Below are 15,245 nucleotides of genomic sequence, written 5' to 3'. Positions count from 1 at the left end.
AGTTGCCTCCAATTCAAGGGATGCACACCAACAACACTCAGTCATCTTTTGCAGTTTTAATCTACTGCAGTCCTTGGTGCATCAACAACACATAGCACAAGCAGTAGGGCTATATTCCTGAGAAGAAATGTGATTATTACAAAGTGATGCAGAACAGATTATTTGCATCTTTAATCAATAGTTTAAATGCTAAACAATGCATATCGAGCACTTAAACATGGTGTTTACTGCTTTATCCCTTGTGGAGTATAATTATATTTTATATACACAAAAGCAATTTCATTTGTTTGTATCAAGAAATACACTTGTGTAATACTAAAAATAATAATAATGTGCACAATGATCCAGACAGGATTAAAATGTTTTTAAAAACTTTGTATTAAATAACACAGCCTTTTATTATTTTAGCAGACTCTGCATTCAGTATTAGAAAAGAAAATGAGGAGTGAGCTCAAGCAGAAGAAAGATGTGGTTTGATTACACCCTGTGTTACTCCAGTCTTCCTCTGGAGTGTAACAGAGGAAGTTTCATTTCAGTGGGGCTAAAGAAATCAAATATATGATAAATTAAGTGTATCTCTCAAATGTTATGCTTTCATCTCTCTTCCATCCTCTAAACATGGGTTTTACACTCATCCTGACCTGAGCCCATTGGAAAGTGCCCATTTACAAGGAGACCTGACTGTACACGTTGGCCTCTGCACAGAAAACTGTTTTGCTGCCCTCATGGTTACTTTATTTAAATGTTACTCTTTGTAAGACTTGGGTACATCTGGGAAAAGAAAATCAATACCAAAAGATATCTACCTTTTACTCCTTGTCTTCATGGAAGTTCACTGCCATTCTGAGCCTCAGGATGTCTGCAACAAAGTGGGAAAAAAATAACAAAACTCATGGATGGCTTCAGCAGAATAAAACTGTTTGCCTTTTTATTTATTTATTTTTTATTTGATCTTCTTCCTGTGTGTTTTTTTTTAGTAAATAACTATGTAAAGAATGAAAGTGCCCAATGTTCACATATATACAAAGAACATACTGCTGAACTCTCCTTTTCCTCCCAGCCCACAGCAGCATCACTCCTCCGACAGACACCCTCTGTGCACCTCAGCTATCAGTCCAGCCTTGTGCGACTGCAGCAGGGTGGGTGCTGCTTCCCCTCCTCCCCTTGCTGGACACCCAGGTACAGAAAACCAAATAAAAATAGTCACTACCTTCACAGAATTTTGATAATAGAGTTCTGTAATGACTAAGCAATCAGTTTTGACGTGCAATGCAAATCTGAAGTTAAAAATACAATTTTCCTGCGACGTTAATTATGAATCATTAGAAAGAATGAAATAAAAGCTCCTAGCACGTTCCTCTTAGCTTTTCAGAGCAAATATGAGAAATAAAAATCACTTTAGAGAACTGTCACAACGTAGCAGACATTTGATGACTTTTTTTTTTTTTCTAAGTAGTCTAGCGACGCCTGTAAATCATTTTGTTTTGTTGTTGCATCTGGAAGTACCACAAGCTAACAGATATAAATTACCTTAGTGGCTACAAATATCTTCTGAAGTATATTAAAACTACCAGGTATAGACACACATTTCGTTAGCATGCTAGTGATGAAAATTTGAAAATTGAAAAAGCACTGATCAGATACAACTAGCCAAAATAAAAACAGAGCTTGTTTGCATGTGTACTTACATTTAGATATGTTTTATAGGCTATTTAATAATAATTTAAATTATACCTTTTAATTATTATTATTAGATGAAAGTACTGTTGGACAGCTGTTACTCTCCAGTTACAGAAGATTCACTTTTTTCACATCTTCTAAAATCCAAAGAGAATTAGTGATATCTTTTTCTCTCTTTCTTTCAAGTCACCCAAGAAAGACTGATGTTTCAACAGCACCAGCCAGGGTTGGTTTTTTGGTGGCTGCTTTTCCTTAGATCAACAAGAGAAAGCAGAAATACTGAAGTATGCTTCTCAGCACCATGCCTGAAATCATATATCTGAGTTAAAACAATTAGTTTAAATTTTACTTTGAATAGAGAAGAAATTAAATAAATTCAATTTGGAAAAAAAAAATGAATTGAAAGGGAATTGAAAGGAAAGACAAGGTGCATAGTATCAGTAACCTGTGACATTCTCAGACACAAATATCAGAGAAGTTGAGATTTAAGGGATTTCTAATCTCTAATCCCTTTGGATTAGCGCCAGGGAAAAAAATCATGAGATTATCCCAAGTAGAGAAGAAAGAATTCAGTAAGAGGATCTACAGAGCCCAGGTGAGTCAGACCCAGCAGAGCCGTGACCCTCCCCACGTGAGCCAGCCACTCTCATCTCTTCTGCGAGACTGCACGGCTCCTCTGGATGGGACCATGCTGCCAGCAACATGGTCTGAAGCTTTCAGAAACAAATCCACTGTATGCAAGCAGTATTTACTGCAAACACAACAACACTACTTGCTCGTATTGACAAAACAAAATAGCAATGTTTGCATGGGAATGTTTGCAAATTATCACTGTCACAGTCTATAGACTGTAGCAGGCAGAGAGATGCTGAGCAAGACAGTAACACATTTTAACTCCACTCTTCCAAAACCCTCCAGGTCAGACCCCAGGGGCTAACCTAGAATCAGCTCCCACCTAAAATCCCCCAATGTCATGGCAAGTGACACTGGCAGGCCTCACAGCTCATGGAGGTGCTGCTCCGTGGAGAGCTCCAGAAAGTTCCTCTTGGGGTGAGACAGGTCCCAGTACGTGGGAAATGTCTGGTGCCTGATACTCTCACAGACGTCCCTGCCCACCAAGGCCACCAAGGGAACGGCTCTTGTGTGCTCTAGAAAGGGATGCAAGACTGCTTATTCTCCTTTCAGAGTTATGAAAGGACTTAAAACATGTTGCTCCAAAAATATAACCTGTATCCTTCTCAAGTGATGCAATTAGCATAACTTGTTGACTGATTTCCCTTACCATATACATACGAAGCAATGTTACCCTACTCAATATTCCTCAGTAAGTACTCATCTCACTCTGACTCCCAGAATTAAATATCATTTTAATAATCATCTCAGTAATAAACACTGTTCCTCTGCTTTAAAAAATTCTTTGACCTCTTCATGAGCTTGTTTACCCCTTTACTTTTTGCTCTGGTGCAATTTTTTGACTTCAACAAGAATGGTGCAACATAATGGAAAATTAGGACAAAATAATAGATAGTATATATAGTATAATACATTAAAAGAAAAATATCTCTTTTAGTATTGCTGCACTTTTGACTGGAAGAGATAAAACAATATGCCTAGTGCAGATTGCCCCACGAAAACCTCTCAGAATGAATGCAGTGTAGATGCAACTTGTGTGAGGTGTTACAGTAAGTGGGGAGGTAACATGTGCTGACAACACACTTAAAAAGTTGATTTTCTTTAGAGAGAGAGATAAGCCTTTCTAGATTTCCTTAATTTCTCATTCAGCTTCAAATATAACATACAAAAAGGATTAATAAGCGTGTCCTGCCCCTTCCCACTGTCAGTTCACATTTTCTAATTTATAAGAAATAGTTTACCTGTATTTAAATGGAAATTACCTGACTCAAAACCCAGCCTCCCTGTGAGCTTAAAGCCTAGGCAGCCTCCACTGCCATGATAACCAGTGGGAACACAACAGCAGCCTGAAATCAGAAACAGTTTTCTACTAAAATCTCATTTTATCATGTTGTAACACTTCCTTGCTCTCCAGAGTAAATTACCTGGAGAGAGTGCATTAAAAGAATTTCTGGGTACCGTATAGGAGAATAATAATGGCAATTTCATAGTGATTTCACACTATTACGCATGTACCACACAAGAAAACTGTCATAGCAAAATCCAATTTGTTACTTTTCCAGAACTGAATTTTACTGCTTTTTGGTTTGCAATTAGTTATTATGAAAGTTTAATCAAAGTCTCAGTTTCCTCTTCCTCTCTAAATGTAGCACAGTCAGAATAAGATGCAACCAATAATTAAGTAAATTGGACTTGGCCTGGAACACAGGAGATTGAGAATAATTTGTAAGTATTACCCATTAGCAACTTGTATTTTCATACACTACCTTAAATTGGTTATTTTTAGAAGAGATAATATTTAAATGTGATTAGGAAATAAAAGCATTTCTTCATGTTTATTTGAATGATAAATTCCTTCCCCTGCACACAGGGATGCCTGCACTATGATTTGAAGGGAAGCTGTTGTTCAAGTAAGTGGAGATTGATCTGAAAGATATAAATGTAAACAGGAAAGCATCACAAAATAACAGTATGATAGGATGGGGCAGAATCTTTTCAAAAGAAGAAAAAGCATCATGGATACAGTGAGAATGGGAATAGAAATATCTAAAGCAATAGCAAAACTGAAGACAGATTTGGGTCTATCAGACCGTAGGAGAGGAAACAGTAGGACTGAAAAGAATATTTCAAATAGAAATTACATAGAAAATACTTCAGCAGTGGTTGGCTGGTTGCAGTTCCAGCACTTCTTTCTCAAGAAGGAACCTGGTTCATCAACCAGATAATGATGCTCACAAGTGCTGTTCAGTCAATTCACATCCTGTTCTGCACCTGAACAAGTTAAGAATTGAGGTGTAAAACTGAAATATGTTAAGAATTTTGTCAGATAGGGTGAGAGCTTGAAAACACAGAGTCCATGATGTCAGGTGTCCTGTCCCACCCAGCAGCTAATAGTTGCATAAGTTTATAACCTAAACAACTATTAGATGTTAGGCGTCCTGTATTTTATATTGTAGCCCAGTGGTTGAGCCATGCCCTAGGCAAATGCTGGGCTCCGATTCAAAGGATCCCTCCACCAAAGGAGGTTTAAGTTTAACCCCCAAATCCCAAAACATCCACAGCAACTAAATCCTATCCGCACCCCACCTCACAGGCCCCCAGCCACAGGACACCATGGTTTTGGCCTCAGCAGCCTGATGGTGCTTTCTGAGCCACTTCCATGGGAGGACTGCCAGCAAATGACATCCACTGCCACCAGGTAATGCAAGACTGTCTTGTTCCTGCAGTGAGTTTATGCAGGTTTATGTGACAAGCTGAGTATACTGGAGTTGTTTTGCCAGGCATAGAATCATAATTCTGGGTTCCTAGAAAACATAAAAAAGTAACACAGCAGATAAACAGTTTCTGTAAATAAGTGGTAACCAATGCATTTTGGGGTTAGCAACTTTTGATTTGAACTTCAATTCCATCTCGGCTCAGTTTTTCAAATTGACTGGAAGTACACTGGATTTTGTTTCACAGAATATGCATTGAGCCATTGAAGAATAGCATTCTGAAGATAAAAAACAGAAATATTGAGATTAACATCACCACAAAGAGAAGGGTTTCATGTGCTCTCTGCTTTGCCTTAATGGTTGGTGGATTAGAAGGCTACCCTTACACTCAGAGCTGTTAGCTTTGATGTGTATTTGCTCAATATGTATGAAACCAGACTGATCATTATGGAGCTCTGCTATTTCAGTCCAATTCATCCCCGTCTAAAGAAGTCTAAAAAATGACATGATATTGTGACTGTATTTCAGACACACACCCCCAGATATATAATTTGGAAGGAACTGAGGACAGCTAACTAGATTCCTGTATCAACCCTGCAAGTGAAACTATGAACTAAATTTTTGGCACTTTGTGAAGTTACAAAAATAATAAAGTAATCAGTTTGTATCTTATGTTTTATACTGCTATTTTAACATCGAATATAGAATTTTATTATTCACTCACAGTGCACAAGAGTCACAAGGTTACATTTATTCCTGCACTTCTAAGCTTCAACAACAGTAAAACAGTAGTGAATTGTACTGTTGCACAAAGATAAAACCCCATGGTCACTTCGCTATATTAGCATTTTATTCTAAGGGTGGAATTAATTAATAGAGCATTAGAGATACACCAAATATATAATAGGTTAAGTGGAAAGAATGGAGATTTCATTCAAAAATTCCAAAGCAGTTTAAAACCAGAGAAGTACAAAGGTGCATAAGCCCAGTGATTTAACTGATACTGCACCACCGTGGGGCAATGACAGAAACACAGGACTGAGAGCCTACAATTTTATTTTTCTTGCTTATTGTAGCTTTGATGGTAACATTCTTCAGATTTTTATAACACTGGCTATTTTTTATTTCCTGTGCAAAACACAGGTAGGCTTTAATCGTCATGATTATCCTGAAAAATGAATACTCACTCAAAGAAGAAAGCTATTATTACAGCTCGCTTGGTCAGCTGAGGTCACAGTGTGGGAGGATTCTGAGTCGAGGCAATTGCAAACGCTGCGAGCAGGGAGGGAGAGTCCACTGTGTATTGTGCAAGATTGAGTGTATCTGCCCTACGCTTCTCGATCAACAACAGAATAAGGGAATGAAATGTGGTTAACAGAACAAAAGTGGTCAACAGAACAATGTTGGGAAGTGTTATTCCAGAAATATCCAGGATCCTCCTTGGCTTTGAATTGCAAGGAAGCACTTTTACATTTCCAGAGCAAAAATAACTACTGAAATGTCAGAATTTCTGGTAGGACACAAAATCTAGATTTCACTCTGATTGTTAAGGGTTATTTGTAGAAAAACTTTAGTTGTTGATGGGTAAGAAAACCCACACTAGTACTGACAGCGATACCAGTTTATACACATCTAGTCTCTTGCTAGTGGAATCTATTAAAAATAGGTAAGTTCTTTATTAGCTAAGAGATGATTAGTCTTTTTTTTTTTTTTTTTTTAAGTCTTTCTATGTTGCTACTTTAAAATAACTACACAAATTTTTGTTAACAACACTTTGCACATATGGGATCATGTATTTACATAGCATAATGGCTGGTCACTGGAGCACAAGATCATTTCTTTATTTAGTTCATGCTCTACAGTACCGATTTCATTTTAATAAACAGTGTGTGTCCCTGAGCTACGATTAGTATGTGAATTTTCCAAGGTAAAGTTTCCTATTTGAGGAGAATCACTTAATAGCTCTCTCCATTTTACTACACATTACCTTCTCTTTTTATGCCACTGCTCTCTCCTCTACCATGTGACATAAGCAATGGAAAAAAAAAAAAGATTCCAAGGGATATCAAATGCACTTTGAAAGCTGTTAACTCCTAAATGTGGATACTCACTCAAGTGACTTTGGGACTCAAGAACTTACATAGCCAAAATTTGGCTCTGTATATGCATTAAAAACCAAGTTATAAACACTTCGAAAGGCTATAAAGATTGCTATCTTAAAGTTTCAAAGCCATCAATACCGAGTCAGTGCAATACTGCCGAGAAGGGGATAGGAAATCAGCAAGTGGCATGAATAGCAACTGGGTGAGGCAAACAAAATGCGTATTGGAAGACATGGGGAGTTCAGTCTTTGATGTCAAAGGCAGTCATGTTCGAGGCACTTTATTCGTCTGCCAGATTATCTGACTGCCTGTATGTTGGGTGGTTTGAATACTTGAATGAAGCAGAGCTGACAAGCTATTTTGGTAGGTGTCTGGGGTTGTTACCACCAGGAAGAAGTGCAGCATTATCACTGCTGAGTCTCTGATCAACTTGTTGCCTAAACTTTGAGTGATTTGTCATTTCTTTCTAACATGGAGATGGAGACAATCTTCAAGAGAGTTAGCTGCTTGTCAAAACTGTGACTAATGAACAAAGGAGCCTGAAAAATGACTGAAAGAGGCTCTTCTCCTTGGCAGCTTTACTCCACATCGTGTGACGGTGGTGGCTGTGAGCTGCAGATGTGTCATGTTGTCTTCACTTCCTTTCTTTGCTGTGTAAAAATGAACAAGGACAGAACCAGAACAAAGTAAATGAGTGGGATACCCACATTAGGGTAGCATCACATAATCAAACTGCAGGACCAGTGGTTCTGTGTGTGTCTGGAAGCACTCAAGGATGCAAAGAAAAAGGAAAGAGAGACAATTCCACAGGCAGTGCATTATCAGCCAATTCCAGCTCACCTGTGAATATCCTGCCCAGGAACCTATGAGGATGTATACGATCGAAAAGAGTTTCCAGTACAGAAGGTCAAAAGGCCCAGTAGTGATATGGTCACATGCATGGAGGTACCCCAGGCAGACAGGAATGCATCTCTGTGCCACAGTATAAATGGAAGAGCCTTCATTGGGGACACAACAGCAGCAGGATGGTTTGCTATTTCTCTAAAAATAAAACAAATTATTTCTGAACATAAATAGCTGTAGATTACTTTAGGGTAACTTCATACCAGAAGAAAACAAATATTTACATGACTTTTATGGCATCATCCTAACTGAAAATTGCACCATGAAGTGCTGACTAGATGAGTGCTGTAAGGCAGATGGTTTTGATTTTGGGGCTACCAGTCCATATTTTCTAGACAAATATGGTGTAATAAGAATTGAATCTGACTGAAAAATCTTCTAGGAGAGAGATGGTTAGAGTAGGTACAAAACCAATAAAAATTTTGGTATAAAGAATGAATGAATGAGCTCATTACACACAAAACCACAACAATGGAAAGAAAACTAAGCAAAATATACAGAAATCTTTCATTACTAGACAAAAACAGTAGAAGTAACAACACAGATAAATTCACTGTATAGTAGACTACTCGTTATTCTGCTAAAAGCCAAGAGATTTACTCTGTTCATGAGATGATGAGTCAGTTTATTTTACAAAATTAATTGAAAATGCCAAGCAACTATTATTAAATACAGGCACTGTAAAATCAGACTGGCAAAGTCCCGTTCCTTTGGTAAGTTTTAAACAAATGCAATTTATTATCATTATTCAATAACTAGCAAATTACTGGATTAGCAGAAGAAACATAGTGTTTTAACAAAATTTAAAAGGGATAAGCAGAACAACAAGGTAATTATACAATTATCATCCTGATAGAGATTCCAGGTCAAATAAGGCAATGATTGATATAGAGCTTATCAAGCATAGAATTAAGAAAGCGTAGTTAATGCCAGTCAAACTCAAGTTTATAAATATCTGATCATTGCCCAACTAACAAGGTCCTTCTTTGTAAGATTATAGGTTTATTAATAAAAAGTGAAAATAAAAGAAAAAAAAATATTTGGGGTCATAGTGCTTCATTTCAAGGAGGAAAGCTAGAAATGCACATGGCAAACAATGGAACGAGCTCTATTATCTATAAAAACTAGTGATTCCACATGGTCAGGCCAGCGATGATCATCCAGACGTATGAAGTGTGTGGATCGCCACCACGTGGCAGTCAATTTGAAGGAGCACATTGCACAATGCAACAGGAGCAGGAAGGGAACACACACACTGTGGTTATTGTGACCATGGTAGTGAGCGGTAATTTATTAAGCCACTATAAAGTGACCATTTACAATGTTTGCCCATATTCATTAGCTCTCTATTTCCCATCTCCCCTTTTCTTTCTAAGATCCGTATAGTTTATCTTTTACACCTGTCCCAGATCAATCATCTCCATTCAGTAAAGTTTTCCTATTTCTTCATTTCCAAATTGTTCATCCTTCAGTGCAGAACACTGCATTTCATGCTCTTAGGTTTTATACAGCCTCTACTATTTATTTGTCAAATGTCATCCACAAATTACCCTGTGATATTGTCACCCTCCTCTTTTTACAATATACATATATACATATATAATATATATATATTATTTTTTTTTTTTAGCCAATTTCATTAGCATACTTCCATTTTTCTCCAGAGGACTAGAGAAAACATCAAATAAGATCTGTTCTTGGATTGATTCTTCAGAAATTCTGTATTTGAGTCTCAGAGTTCCTTGCAGTGCAAATCAAAACAAACTTAAAAGCCTACTAGAAACTACATGGTGAACAAGATTGAAAATGTATTATTCAGGCCAGCAGACAGAGATAAAATTCAATTCTTGGACACTGGTATAGAAAAATATCGTTAAAAATATAGATATTTTAAAAATAGTGACTAGAATTAACCATGATGCTTTACTGATTGTTTAAAGCTGAGAATTCTCTAATCCAGTCAATATTTCCTAAATGTCATGAGTTAATTTAAACCAGGAAATTTAGTCATGGATGCTGGTCTAGATGATAACAGCATTTTTTCATGTTTTATTTAGAATCCCAGCTTGACTGAAGACAGGAGGAATTCCCAATGGACTGAGAATGCACCTACCCCTCCATATAATGCACGGAGCTCCACAAAGAAACCCTTTTGCAGTCTGACCTTTAGTTGCCTCTATGTTTTCCATAGAGTTACTTACAACTCACAGTAATTTTTTTATTTTAGATTTGCTTTCTAATATTCCCTCTGATGTTGCATGAAACGATCTAATGGTGTTAACTGCATATTGATCCACACCTATGGTCTTTTGGACTGTCCTAAACAGAAACATCACTAATATATTAATATATTCTTTTTTTTCCTTTTTTTTTTTTTTTTCCTCTCTATGCAAGTTCATTTTATACATCTGTGTAGAACCCAGTAAATTCTTTGCAGGAAAACTTTTGAAAAGGCTATGACTTCACTTCAGAGTTGTACATGAGCACCACCTTTAATAATTAAACCTTAGGATTTCTGCAGAACACATAATTCTCTGGTAAAATCAGTAACATTCATAAATCAGAACCTGAAGTGTGAAATTGTATGTAAAGTCTCTCATCTATCACCGTTTTACTCTACTTACTGTTTCATGACTCAAAGTAATATTTTGTGAGAAATAATGCTTTGCTCTGGACAAGACATGTCATTAGCACACTTAGCTACCTGGTGCTGGGGATGTATCAGAGCCAGCACGTTTTCCCAAAGAACGGACCGTGCTGCAGGCTGAAATACAAAGCAGAGACATACTGCAGAAAAAATAGTTCAAACACTGAGGAATTTGGATAAAGTAAGCTTTTGGCAGCTTTGCACCACATTTGCTTTAAGGTGCCAAAATCTCCCTCCAGACGGAGCCAGGTATTAAAGACAACTTGCAGACAACAAAGAGACGATTGCCAGAATCATGTGCGAGATACGTATTTCATAAAGAAGTTCCTGTGATACTTCGCATTTATTTTTCTGTTGAACTTTAAAATAGGATAAAAGGGGTTGTGGATACAGGTAGGCAATCCAGCACAGCGAGGACTGCAGCAGAAGACAGAATCCTCCTCGCTTTCTCTTTATTATGAAATAAAAATGGAGCTATGAATCACTGCAGCATAGACAAATCATCTGAGGCATCTTAAAACAGCCGCTTGACTGACTGCTGTAATATCACCTGTCATTCAATAAAAAGAACTGCAGCACATGCTTACAAGTTGATAGAAATGTGCCCAAAGCCAAACTGAAACCCTTGGCTTTGTAAAATGCCATGATTTTAGAAGCTCCTCAATTAAAGCATTTGAAGTCTCCTCAGAGCAGACACAGCAACCTCTGCGAAAGCCAGGTGGGCACCACCATGACTGACTGGGGCAGGCAGAGCAGACAGGGGCTATGGCTAAACAACCACAAATGCATCTGGGAAGGAGCTGGAAAACAGACACAGATCTGCAAGGGCTCTGGGGCACCAGAGAAACTCTGTTCTGAACTGCTGCCAAGCTTAAAAAGTTCCGGTTGGAAACAAAATGGAAAAACAGAAAATTTTTGGCAACATCTGCTCCCCAGGCTTCCCAGCTCACACAGCCAGTGTGGACAAGGCAACAATACCACTCTGGAAGCCCACCTTGAATTTCTGGGCACTCCCCTTCTTGCTTGTACCACTGTCCCAGCAGGAGCAGCATCACTGTAAAGCTCTTCCCACAAACGTATCTCACCCTCTGAAAAAGCACAAATTGTGAGAAAAGTCAGGATACTCCAATACAAACATACTCGCTTTTTTTCCTGAGGTCAATGTCTTTATCTTCACAAAGTTGTCTATCTGCAAAAATACAGCTTTTGCCAGAGGAGAACGTGCTGCAGGAAGTTTAGATCACGTTACTACCTCTTTCCTTCATCTTAGAGTTTTTACTCTGAAGACTAAAAATCCACAAAAGATTTTTTTTTTTTTTTTCCCTGTAAGACTGCCGGTACACACCTCCCAGAGAAATTATACTTAATACAAAAACCAAGGAAACAAGAGCTAACATCAATGTTAGCTCTACGTGGGGCAATTTCTGGGGTTCTGTGATGACAGAAGACAATTTCTATGACAACATTATGAAATATATATTTTTTTCGGTTCACTTAAGTAGGTACTCTTTGCCAAATTCAGCAGGTGATGCTTGCAACTGTGAAGCCCAATGCATATTGAAGTCAAATGGGATTTTAACTGTACGCAGATTTAGGATGAGATGCTTAAATGATTTTTAGGGTTGCAAGGAATGCTAGCCAAGAAATCTGTAACTCTCTCCTAGTTCATAACTTAGTCAAATATAAGAGACAAAAATACAGGATAGCATTAATTCTTTTTGTATCCAGAAAGACTTCTGGCATATATTTGTGGATGAAGACACCAGACATGGCTCTTCTGTTGATTTCAAGGCTTTTACAAATATTCAATTGCGAATTTAGTTACAAATACTTTTGTGTAAAGTCCTTTCAGAGGAAGAGTATCAGTCTAATCAAACTTGCTAAATAATTTTATCATCTTACACTGGTATTACATGTTTGTCGTCATAGGTTTATCCTATGAGGCCCAACCCTTTTCTACAATTTGTAGAAAAGGCATAAAGACTGTATGCAAATAACTGGTTCTTACAGGGAAGACAATTACGGACCATAACTTGCAAAGCTGCAATATATCTTACAGTAATAGTCATCTTATTAGAGGTTTAAAAATTAAGCAAAAACTTTGGATTACATTTTTTAATAAATAAAAATTTTGAATAAATCTATTTTTAATTTGAAAGACAAAAACTAAACAAAAGAACAGAGAAGGAACCTATGAATCCCCAATATTCAAGCACTTTACGTTAAAGTATTAAACATTTATACAAAAAACACCCTTTGACAGCAATTTCAAAAATGAGGTCACCAGTACCTTAAAAAATGAATTTTTCTGCCCAGCATAGCCAAACCTGAAATCTGTGAAGTTTGCCATCTGTTTCCCATTGAATCACGTGCTGAGTCTAACTTCCAAAGCCTTGGGAGTTTCTTTTGGCAGATGATGCACAGCAGTGGGGGAAAAGCCTTTCTGAATCATTGTCAACAATTACTTTGAATTATGTTCTTTTTCAAGGATAAGTCATATTTATAATATATGTGTTATGATATTTGCCATGAACTATTTATTAATGTTTCACTGAGAAAGCTTTTGACAGAGCTATCACCTAAACTCCAGCTGAAGACAACATTTCAAAACAGCTATGAAAACTAAAGGCCATGAATTATTTGCAGCAAAAGGAACTTTGCATACTTCTACTCTCTGACAAGGCTTCTGACAGCAGAGCTGTCCACCAGTCCTCTGGAGCTGGACAACCGTGGTGCTGGAGCACAGCGCACTTCTCACCAAGCCACAAGAGGAGTGAGGAGAGCATTGGGTGTGCTCACAGCAGTACTGGTGTACCTCTGGATGTCTGAACATCCCTTCCCTCCCAGACATCACACAATGGAGCTGCCAGCTACAGTTCCTGCATGCAGAAGCCTGGAGCAGCTGGAGGCTCCCCATGTTAGCTGCACAGTGCCCCAGGCTGACCTCAGATCTCTGAGGATGGTTACACTTAAAGCAGCTTCTAGGACATGGTAACTACAGCTTCTTTTCTATTTTCAGCAGTTCAGAGAAGTCCCATTAGCCTTCCTCAATAAAATGGGAGGGCACCTTTCAGTGGCACACAAGGATGCCCAGTCAATCCCAGAACCCCCCAAAAAAACGGTTCCACCCAACCTCCATCGCCTTCCTCATCCTGTTAAAAAACCTTCACCTCATTGTTGCATTTCCCTAACATTTTCAGCCAAAATGAGGCCCATAGAACTACTACTGGTAGAAGATGGTGCCTTTTTTATACAGCATCCATTGGCTTTATTCTCTCTTTTGTTCTTCATCTGCTTGTTTTTCTCACACTGCTGCTCTAGCTGTTTGAGTCTGTGCTAGTGCTGGGCAGAACCACAATTTCTGGAAGTTATAGTTAGCTGGGAGTACAGCCAATTTTTCCCCTTTCTATTTCTTTATTTCTTATGACTATTTGCCTTTGTAATAGAAAGAATTCACAGCGTGAAGGGCATGGTTGTTGATATGTTTCTAGCTTTGTAATTGCAGTGGAAACATGAACAAACTTTGCTTTTCAGGGTGACTGCATTGCCCTGAATGCTCAGCGCCTATGATGGGGGCCAGTTTTAATAGCTGAGCCCTCGCAGAGCCACTTCTCTTCTACAAAGAAGGAATTTATAATATCTTGCCTGTAATCAGGCTGAGTACAGGGCTGAGAAATGCAGTCTTTATATGCCACCTCTGCTTGTGTCAGTCAAAACCTATTAAGCTCACCTGTCACTTAGCATGTGATCTAATTCAGCTCTCGTAATTCCAGCACAGCCAGTTTCAGCATTGGCACAAGCTTTCAGTGTCAGATAATGATATTCTGAGACATTTAATTTCAACCCTTATAAAACCGCTTAACTGCATGCATCGTTCTCAGCTATCGAGATACCTAAACGAACGCTCATTTGAAACCCAGAAGAATTAAATTCCCTCAACCCAGAGCACTGCACCTAGAGCCTTCCACCTCATGGCACCGCAGGGGCCCAGGACACCTGGACACATGCTAACACCGAGGTCTTCTTTGTTGCCTGCTGCTGAGGGGTTTCAGTTCCCACTCTGCAAGAGCAGACACTGAGAGATGCCCATGCAGGTGGCCCCAGACCTTGCTAGCATGGGTTCAGCCATGGGGTGCTTTCACAGCATAATCAGAGCCCCTGGGGCAGAGGCAGATACTGAAACATGTTGGGAGGGAAGGGCAGGACAACATGAATTCTTCCTAAGAAGCATTGTTTATATATTTACACATTTTGTTACAAGATCTTCATTCTTCTGCCTCCGCTCGGGCTGCTGTGATTGATGGGGCTCGGGAGGCTGTTACAACCAGTCAGGGAGCATGCTATGTCTTCATTTAAACTTTAATAGCTTGAATGCCAAGGTCCTTATGCACATTCATTTTTTTTAAAGCCCACCACCTCGACAACAACCAACCAACACAATTTAATCAACAGAACAAGAAATGTGACAGATGTGAGACAGCAGGATAGATAGATATATACCCATCACTCACCTTGCAAGACTTTCATGGAATGGGATGGCCTACACTGCTATATTTCCCTGCTGGT

At 38.5% G+C, this 15,245-nt stretch overlaps 1 long non-coding RNA gene across 4 annotated transcripts in view; it reads right to left on the bottom strand.

The window, feature by feature from the left end:
• LOC137860938 (uncharacterized) overlaps positions 1 to 15,245 on the bottom strand; it is a 215,089-nt gene that overhangs the window by 49,475 nt on the left and 150,369 nt on the right. For 3 of the 4 annotated variants that reach the window (XR_011099268.1, XR_011099265.1, XR_011099269.1), the window contains exon 3: positions 807 to 859. This is a non-coding gene — a long non-coding RNA (uncharacterized lncRNA). Of the gene's footprint in view, positions 1 to 806; positions 860 to 4,652; positions 7,780 to 7,969; positions 8,171 to 15,245 lie in introns of those variants that run through there. The other variant, XR_011099264.1, reaches the window with a different exon arrangement.

This window comes from Anas acuta, chromosome 9 (genome assembly GCF_963932015.1).
Source record: "Anas acuta chromosome 9, bAnaAcu1.1, whole genome shotgun sequence".
Classification (NCBI taxonomy): Eukaryota; Metazoa; Chordata; class Aves; order Anseriformes; family Anatidae; genus Anas; species Anas acuta.
Note: the sequence above shows the minus strand (reverse complement) of the source record. Positions and strands in the feature narration are given on the sequence as shown.